General features: G+C 29.9%; 2 long non-coding RNA genes across 2 annotated transcripts; one reads left to right on the top strand and one right to left on the bottom strand.

Annotated features, from left to right (window-relative positions):
- The first annotated feature begins 681 nt into the window (after positions 1-681).
- On the top strand, positions 682-1,330 carry LOC106341649. The gene is made up of 3 exons (XR_001269713.1): positions 682-842; positions 935-1,113; positions 1,205-1,330. It is a non-coding gene; the product is annotated as an uncharacterized LOC106341649 (long non-coding RNA).
- Positions 1,331-4,531: 3,201 nt separating this feature from the next.
- Positions 4,532-5,154, bottom strand: LOC106340981. Its single transcript, XR_001269552.1, has 2 exons — positions 4,975-5,154; positions 4,532-4,835 (listed from the first exon to the last, which is right to left on the bottom strand). It is a non-coding gene; the product is annotated as an uncharacterized LOC106340981 (long non-coding RNA).
- Positions 5,155-10,404: the final 5,250 nt, after the last annotated feature.

The raw sequence follows: 10,404 nt of genomic DNA, 5'->3' as shown, positions 1-10,404 counted from the left end.
AAATGACTATTTGAGAGAATTGCTTCATTTATAATCTATGGAATAAGTTCAATAAGTTGAGGGTTTTATTAATTTTTTTATTCAAGAAATTATCTCACACATGTTGGTCTCACCCAAAAATAATAACCAAGTGTTTTGATTTTGACCCATTTAATGTGTATTTGAAACCACTTGTAAAGCTCATTCGGGATTTTTTAAAAGTGTAGTATACAATTTCTGGAGAACCCATGATCATATTTGCACGTATCTTATACTTAGAATATTAGAGTTATATATCCCACGTTGGGAATTCTAAGGGACCTTAACTAATATATAATGGATTAGGGTTAATCCACTAATTACCAATTGGTTTTAAGTTGGAAGGCCATAATAAACCCGAATCTAAGATGATATCAGAACTCAGATCTTGAATACTCAAACTCATAATTAATATTAACCCTTCCGACCTGAATCTAACGTAGAACTTCTAAGTAACAGTTTTATCTAAATTCTAAAGTAAAGATATTGAGCATGTACTTTTACAAAAAAAAAAAAGATAGTGAGCATGTTGGTGACAAACTAAATGCCATAATCCAAAGCCCATATCCATACTCATAAGTCATAACCATTATGACACTAATATAACACGTGGAAGTTCATGGCATCAACATCCTAAGCAAGTGGCCTTTGATTAGATGAATTTCTCACTGATGCAGAGAGCACTGTGCTCAGCCGTAAGCTTGACCAGCAATCATTTTGAGAGCTTAGTCATTGCCGATGGTTGCCCAAATCACCTCCTTTTTTCTTGGTGATACAATCTCTCCACCGGTAAAGAATCAGAGCATAACCCAATAAGCATCTCAGTGAGTTCTTTTTTTTTGTGCAGCACTAATTTGTAATCTCTTTCTTCAATAAGTATAACATGAATTACTGACGCCTCAAATCTGAAAAACAGAGAACACTCTAATCAACGGAGAGCAGACTCTTTGTAGGGGGAACATCGAGATTACTGAATCAGACTAGATGATTAGAAGAAATCCAACAACAACATTATGAATGAAGTAATAAAAGGTTGCCTTCTGGATTGGTCTTTTGCAGGATGCAATCGTTTATCATCGAAGCTATACATGGTTGGTGAGTAAAAGAACAGTTATGTTTTCCTCTTTAGTTTACACTTGCTGATTTGCAACTACGATTGTTTTCTAATTTACCATTTACTTTGTAGTGTTTCTCGGGTGCTGTGGTTGATCTCTGGGCAAATGCAGTTTCTTACCTGTCTCCAAGAAGCACTTCTCTTGCAGAAGGTGTTTTCTTAAGACGAACGTCTCTTGACAATCTGGTGCCATTACAATGTCTGGATTACAATGATTGAGAAGGAGAAAGTGATGAATCTCAGGGAAAGGAACTCTCATATTTATAGTAGTAGATTCATAAGAAGGAGATGGTGAATTGATTGAAACATGGTGGTAGTAGTGGGTCAGTGGCGTTTATGAAGAGGTTAATGGAGCATTAATAGCGGTGATTGAATGCATTTTGCGTAACGGTGCCGGATTTCCAGAGCCGCTGGGAAGTACATCGTTCAACATAACGGCTTCTTTGCTTTCCAAAGAACCGTTTGGAAAGAGGGTCGCTGGACGTGAGAAATCATTGTGGGTTTAGGTTTGTGAAATTATTGACAAATTATGGAAGCCCAACTACTAAACAACCTAATCTATAACTTTTCTAGCGTTTGTTTTTAGAAGCCCAACACGCGATAAACGAAGAAAGCCCATCCTGAAGTGCGTCTAAATGAAACTTTGAGTTTCATTAATCGGGGACACGTGTCAGTGTGAGGAAGCTCGACTTTCTTATGTGGAATCCTAGGTGACACTAGGAGGAGAGAGCAAACCTTCTTTGACTATGATTTCACGAAGATTTGGGAGTTCGCTTCAGGAGCTAGATAATAGATATATAGTGCAATCACTCGATAAAGAAGGTAAAAACTCTGCATTGAAGAACATGTAGTGAAATGAATTGATTGCTGCCATTACCATTATGAGTTACTCCGTCAGACTAATTGCAGAGAAACTGATCCGTCGAGGGTGACGCTTGGTTTCACAAAAGAAAGAATAACTCAGGTTGTTGATAGGCCATCGGGCCGGCTAAACCATAAACATTTATCAGCCTAAAACACTGAATATATAAGCTCAACTATTAAAGCCCATTCAATTTCAGAGTAAATTTAACTCGAATATAATATATGAATTTTTTTTAACTGTTTCATTAATCTTCCAAAATGAGACATCATTTTACAACCATCAGTCTAGGAAATATAAGACGTCATAATATATGAATTTTCAACTATCGTTTCAGAAAGCAAGCAAAAAAAAAGGAGAAAAGATAAAGCATCACCTATGGGGTAGTTGGATTAATATAATATATTGGTTTTTCTTATTAAGATCATCTCATTTTTTATTTTTCTTTTATAATAGAGTAATTCTAAAATGAAAATATGTTTCTCTCCAATGCATTCTTCTATTTTTACCTCTAAAAATAATATTTCAAAATATTCTTTTTTTACTACAAATACCTTCTATTTATAAAGTTGAAAATTACCACAATTTTAAATTTTGCAAGATTTTATAAAATTGTGAACTTGTTTACACTAAATTCCTTTAATTTAAGACTATAATCTAAATAAAAATTGTGATTTTATTTTTATAAAAAATTATTTTTCAAAAATAAGATTTCTAGTCATAATTACAAAATTTTAAAAATTAAAGAATCATTGTAAAAAAGTATGATGAGTGCTATTTTTCTTCTATATTTAGAAAATAGCAATTTTATTTTAGAAAGATATAAAAATAGATTGGAACATAGGTTTTTTTTTGTTATAACATTTAAAAATGAAAATAGTAATAGACTGCATATGCTCTACATTCGAATTTGAAACTTTCACAAAACCACAATGATCGAGAGTCTTGATTCAGGACGCAAGGACCTGACACTGGAGCCAAGTCGGATGATAAGAGCATCCGCAATGGGAGTCTTTAAATGGGAGTCATTAGGGAAAAAATAATTAAATAATCATTGAACCCTACCAAAAGCTAATGATTCAATCCTTAAAATTTTTAAATAAAAACTCTTTCTTAGTGAATCCTTGCACTATTTGCGGATCCCACGACATGTGGCGATCCGCGATTGGTTGATATATTTTTTTTTTATCTAAAAAGGAAAAAAAAATAATACTTAAAAAATCAAAATACACTTTTTCTAAAACTTCTCTTTGAGTAACACCATTGCGGATGCTCCATATATGGAGGAGTAAAGCTATTACCGAATCCTCCAGTAATGGGTGAGAAACACGGCAAGATTTCAGCTCACAATATTTGGAGGATTTGGTAATAATTTATATGTCAGAGCTTCTAGTATATGGAGGATTCGGTAATAGCTTATTTGTTTGTCCTTTTATTTTATTTTGCTTATATTTTTCTCATATTTTTTTACTTTTTATTTTTTTTTTTTGAAACACAACTTCATTAAATTCCTTAACCAAAGTTTGTTGGGACATTAAAGGCTAGCACATCAGACAGAGCCTATTTTGCCAATCTATCAGCCACAAGATTCCTATCACGGGGAATCCAATTAAAGGAAATACAATCGAAAGAAAATGATAGAGAGATAATATCTGCAGCCACTCTATACAGTTCTGCATTTGAGGCTTCATCGTTGAGGACTTTAATTAGAGCGGCTGAATCAGATTCGCATCGAACACGTGAAAGACCAAGGTCTCTGCATCGTTGAGGACTTTAATTCCTTAACGAAAGTTTGTTGGGATTTTAAAGGCTATCACATCATTTGATTACTCATTTCTTTTTTTCAAAATTTCAGTAATAGGATATGGTAAAAATAATTTCAGTATAGCAATCCTTAAAGCCAGTGATTGCTGGAAGAGATATGATCTCCATTGGAGCAGCTTACAACTCTTGTCAGCATATGCCAGGCTATGTTCTTGGAGATTTAGTTTCCCAGAAGATGCGTTTCATATTCCTGGCAAAATCGAAAGTACTGTTGGTCTTTTCCCAGACGAAGATGTCACATTACATCATCCTCTAATTGGAGATTGCGGTGAAGATGTAAGCTTTGGTTATATTTACAAACTCGTCTTAAATGAATGCTGATCTCATGGAAACTAGTAGCCATGAAGGTGTGAAAGCATAGGAAGGAGAAGGAACGAGTGAGCAACTGTTGCAAAAAATTCAAGAAACAGAATAGGATCACCAAGAAGAGAAATCTTTGGTGTTACAAGAAATCTTTGGTGTTTAGCTACTGAGAGGCTTGCTGTTACCAGGAACAAAAAGGACAAGAGGTGAAGAACGTAAAGCGAGTTCTTGGTGCAAGAAACATCTCAGCGATACTGAAAGCCAGTGATTGCTCGAACAAAAACACTCAGCAAGCTTCATAGGATTAGTATTGCCTTGAAAATTAATTACACAGGGCGTGACAACATGTCTGATTTTTAGCATATTTTGGTAAATCTCCCAAAATAAATAATATATTTCAAAACAACTTACAGACCACTTTTTAATTGACGAATAAGCCAAATCAAAAGCTATTTAGATTATTCCAAATCATACAACAAAACATTTAAAACACACACCGAGAGAAATTCAAACACAAAGACAAGGTCAAATGATCGAACATAATTTTAATTTCCAAGCAGCAGAAGTCGTAGATTAAGCCTCGCAATCGTAACTATTGCAAACTATTTCTCCGTCCTCATTGTCACATTTTCCGCGGAGATATCCATCCTCAAGATTGCAGATATTTTCAGGTGCTGCTTCGCTTCGCTTTCCCGCGCATTGAGCTTCTCCATTCTGTAACCCAGATTAGAACAGAACATAGGATATATATAAATAGATTTTACATCATGTATTGATAAAATAATTACATATTTACACAATTCAGAAGTTCAATGATTTTGCTTGATTCATATTAATAAAAGATTTATATTACCTGTGATATAATCAAGAGAAAGATCATCAACAGAGTAACGATGCACAAGCTCTTTGCCATTTTTTTTTTTTTTTATATCTTTTCTTTTGTTCTGCTACTTTCAGTTTACTTAATTACATGAGAATACTAAGTTCTATTTGTATGATGACAAAAAAAAACAAACTAAGTTCTATTGTACTGAAAATTCTTTGATTTCTTATTAGGTTTGATGGATGATGATACTAATAAATGATACTACTAAATAGTGACCACTAACTCAATCATTCAAGCTTTCAAGGTGTGTACAACCATTATTTGTTATCGAGTTCCTTGTTAAAATAATAATTTTGTCAACTTTGTGTTTCATGTGTGTTTTCTTCCTCCATCTGACATGTTTTAGGAGTATGTGATGATTAAGCCGTCAAAGTTGTATATTAATTAATGTTGGTGTATGTTTGACAAACAAAGGCATACACACAACCCATGATATTGAGGATACGATTAGTATAACTTAAATTAGTATCAATCCCATGTGTTATGGTGACTATATCGTATGTTAAGGGATTTGATATCTTGATGTAAGGGATTTTACTAAATCATTAACGTGATTCCCAAAAGATATGGAATTCTATTATAATGATTTCATATCTAAAGTTACAAAAAAAAAAAAAAAAGATTTCATATCTACAATATCTAATTAAGATACCTTTCTTCTGTTTCTCGGGAAAGTTTTGTTATTTATGTACAGAAAAAAACACAAAGAATATGAACTTTGGATGCTTGTTTATATCGTCTTCATTGTTCTTCACCGTAAGGACTTTCATGGCTCTTTGAACTATTATAGAGTTAAGAGTTAGTTATTAGCCTATACATCGACGGGATGAATCATAATTCATATCCCCTGCATATTTATCTTGGATCATTGGTTAAATGACAGCGTTGATGAGCATGCTTATGTGTCACGCTCACATAGCTCCTCAGCCTTAATTTTTAAGTCGACCGACTTTACTAGAGGTGGAAGAAGTGGAACATTTAATGGATAAATAAAAACTAAAGTATATAGAACCATGTTCGAATATGGTAATTAACTGTATTAAAAACCCTGTAATTGCAAACTGTGTACACAAGGTTTGATAATAATAACCTACAAAGCTTTATATTTGAATTTATATATCTATCATATTCGAACAATTGAATTTAGTAGATTTTAGGAAAAGACATTTCGTTAGAGTTGTTATTATATGAACAATTTATATACATTTTGAATTCGAATATCCACAAGTACAGTTGGCTAAAATATCAAGGTACCGCAACCATAATGTAATGTTTTCTTACCTGTATAATTTAGTTAAAGAAGAAGTATAATACTATTGTCATGAACATACAAATTAATATAAAGAATCGATAATTAGGACTACAGGAAGCTGTTTCCGACGGTACATATTCAGCAAAAGAGGAAAATGTAATTATAGTTTTTATTTTAATTTTTTATCTAAACTTAAGCTATGAAACAAAATAGCACAAATCGTTTGTTTTACTATTCGTTTTACATTAGTTACATTAGTCTGCAACATTTCCAATTACAAGACATCGAACGTAATTGCTTTGTAAACGATCATATCTTAATTTTTATATAAGTGATATAAAGGATATATAAGGGATATAAAGGATATTATAAGGGATTCATATATTATACCGTAGACAAGGGGGCTACTAACTTGGGGGAAGGAGATTTCATATAATTTAATTTATTACATTTGTATCTATGACCTTTAATAACTGTTGCCATCTATATAAAATCTTATATTACTTGGGCTATAAGTTGGTTTTTTGGTTTAAAAACTACTACCTACCCAAAATCAATATAAACAATCATCATTTTCCTTTAAAATTTTGTTATAATAAAAATTATAGAGTTGGCAAAAAATCTGGATAAAAAAATAAACTAAACACCGGATTGGGTTCGGTTCCAGTTTTCTATATACCAAAATTTTGAACCGGTTTCGGGTATTCGAATATATCTAAACCAGATTTATATACTTAAATATATTAATTATTTTTATTTAATATCTAAAATAATATACAAAATATATAATATATTTTTAAGTTGTCCAAAATATTTGGAAATATATAAAAATAGTTAAAAATACATGTTTAAAATAGTTAAACGACACTCAAAATACAAAAAATATTTAAAATATCTATTAATTTCCTATCAAAATATTTAAGCTAAACTAATTTTACGTTAGGTTTAAGTATTTTGGCATACACTATTCAAATTTATATGTTATATATTATTTTTACTTTTAGATTTTGAGAAATTTAGAGTATATATGAAATTTAGTTTAAAAAAAATTAAATGGATTGTCCGAACCCAAACCCGATCCGAACCGAACCAAACCTGCAAAGATCCAAACTGAACCAAACCGAATGGTACCCAAATGTTCACCCCTAATCAAATGTAAAAAAAATGTTATCGATAACAAAATGTGTATAATTGTTTATAATATTTAAATATAACATATTTTTTTAAAAAAGCAAAACTTAGGTTCACCACCTAGAACGAAACTTTAAATTTATCTCTCCATCCACCACCAATTAAAGTGTCATGTAAATAATTAATTAAAAACTATTTAATTTATTTAAAAATAACTAAAAAAAGAGTAAAGCCAATTTTAACGACGATGACGTCGCTAGCTAAACCGTAAACTCTAAATCTTAAATTCTAAACCTTAAACCTTAAATCCTAAACCCAAACCCTAAACCCTAAACCCAAATCCTAGACCATAAACCCAAATTGTATACCCTAAACCCAAACTGTATATCCTAAACCCAAACCATATACCTAAACCTAAATCCTAGACCCTAAACCCAAATCTTATAGCGTCTAGGTTTAGGGTTTGAGTTTAGGATTTACGTTTTGGGTTTTAAGTCTAAGATTTGGGTTTAGGATATACGGTTTGGGTCTATGGTCTAGGATTTGGTTTAAGGTATAGGGTTTGGATTTAAGGTCTACAGTTTGGGTTTATGGTCTAGGAATTGGGTTTAGAGTATATGGTTTGGGTTTAGGGTCTAGAATTTGGGTTTATGGTTTAGGGTTTGGGTTTAATATTTAGGGTTTAGTTTGAGAATTTAAAATTTCGGTTTTACGGTTTAGCTGACGGCGTCAGCGTTGTTAAAATTAACATTATTATTTTTTTAGTTATTTTTAAATAAATTTAATATTTTTTAATTAATTATCTATGTGGCACCTTAGGGGGTGAACCTAAGTTTTGTTCTTTTAAAAAACTCACCATGCGCATGACGCGGGTTATCATCTAGTTATATAGTATTTTTGGGTTGTAGAAAAGTGTATTATACGTTTGATACCTAATTGTATACACCTTTCACATTACTATTACCTAAACTAGATCTTTTCTCTGCGCTATGCGCAGATAATATATTTAAATTTGTTACATTTATCATTTTTATTTGTATGTGAATTTTTGTATATTAAATTATATATAACTAAATTTTAAATTTAATTTTTTTAATATTTTTAGTTTGAAGTAAGTATTTCTACTATATGTAACAGAATTAACTAATAAAATATGAAGAATCAAGTCTGAGATTTTAGAGTTATGCAAAAAAAATATAATTATGTATAAAACATAAATTATCTTAGTTTAAAAGATCAGAATCTCATCTCGAATAAATTCACAAAAAAAAAAAACACTCCAATAACCTACTTAAAACATAAAACCCCCTTTTCAAAAAAAAGCGTACTTAATAATATTTTTTGACGTGTAATAGTTGAAAACTGACAATTGAATATCGATCTAGAATATTATTTTAATATATCTAATGGTAAAATAATAATGATGTAATTTTTAAATAATTTAGTTTCTTTTTAAGTAATTTTAAAATTATCAAGAATATAATATATTTAAAATTATTTATTTAAATATATCCAAATATGATGTCTCATTTTTATGTGTGTTTTCGTTGAGCATATTTAATTTGTAGTTTGTATATTTAATAACACCTTGTTGCGTGTCATTCTATGGTTTTAATAAATGTGTTGTTATTTCATTTTTATTACTACTAACATGATTTTTTAGTGATCAGTGATAATGTATTTTTAACGTTATGTATTATATTTTATCGTATAGTTTCTAACTCTTCGTGCTGGCACTTTGTTTAGAATCATTTTAATTAGATAATAGGTTTAAAGATGTAAATAAAATTGTATATGTTGTAAATTTAAACTTTTTACTATCAATTATGAAAATTATATTATGATTTTATTTTACTAAATCTTTTTCTCTGTGTATATTTTTTGTTTTATTTTGTATTTTTATAATTTTATTGTCTTATTCTTTTATTGCAGAAAATTGTTATTTCCAATTTTTGTTTCATATACCTTAAAAGTCTTTGGTTGATTTTTGTTTGTTTTCTTTCTCCAATTACAATATACAGTTCGACCATTTCTTTTTTTGGGATCAAACTATTAATTTCATCAGATAGAAAATGTTAAACTCCAAGAATGGAGTGAGTATTTGTGCTAGAGAAAACTGATTTAGTCACTAATATAGTGAGATATTATAATATTAGAAGGTTTGAAAACTCTTCTCTGCTGTCCTACGCTGGACATAATTAAATTGTTGTCAATTGATTTTATATTTGTGATAACTCGGAATACATCTTTATGTCTTCCTTACATCATCTTTAATTAGTTTACGGTTTAACCATTTCTAATATAATGAGAGTAACATAATATTAGATGTTGATTATCTTCTTCCAATTAGGAATGCGCAGAATGAGAGAAATTCAAGGTGATACTACTTTACAATTTTGTCTTCATATCTATATATAATTAGTTTATAGATTACTCTATCTGTTTCAAAATGCAATCAGTTTTAATTAAAATCTGCAATATTTAAGAGTTATTACTTTAGAAAACTATCATTTAATATATAAATTTAATCAATTACATAGTAATTTACATAATTTAATTTGTCACACAATATCCAATAAATATAAAGTTACATTGAAATATAAAAACAATGTATATAGTAAAACAAAAAATACTTTTAAACCATTATATTATAAAACAAAGAGAATATTCAAATTATATTGAAACATTAGAATAGTAAGAATCAGAATAGCTGAAATCTTAACGTCGATCATTTATGTCGGCCATGCCTTAGACCATCTCCAAAGTATTCCTCTATTTTTTTTCTCTAAAATAGAGGAATTTCATAATTGAGATGGATTTGTCTCCGATGTATTTTTCTATTTTCTCTCTTCTCTCCTAAAAAAGAATATTCTTGATATATTCTTTTCTAAGTTTACAAATAATATTTTTTATTTGTGAAAGTTGAAAACCTGCCCAATATATTTTAGTATTTTATAAAATCATGATATTATTTACACTAAATATTTCTTTACAAACTATTATGTAAATAAAAA

The sequence above is a fragment of the Brassica oleracea genome, chromosome C4, assembly GCF_000695525.1.
Source record: "Brassica oleracea var. oleracea cultivar TO1000 chromosome C4, BOL, whole genome shotgun sequence".
Taxonomy (NCBI): Eukaryota; Viridiplantae; Streptophyta; class Magnoliopsida; order Brassicales; family Brassicaceae; genus Brassica; species Brassica oleracea.
The sequence above is the reverse complement of the archived record's forward strand: the minus strand, read 5'-3'. Positions and strand labels throughout refer to the sequence as shown.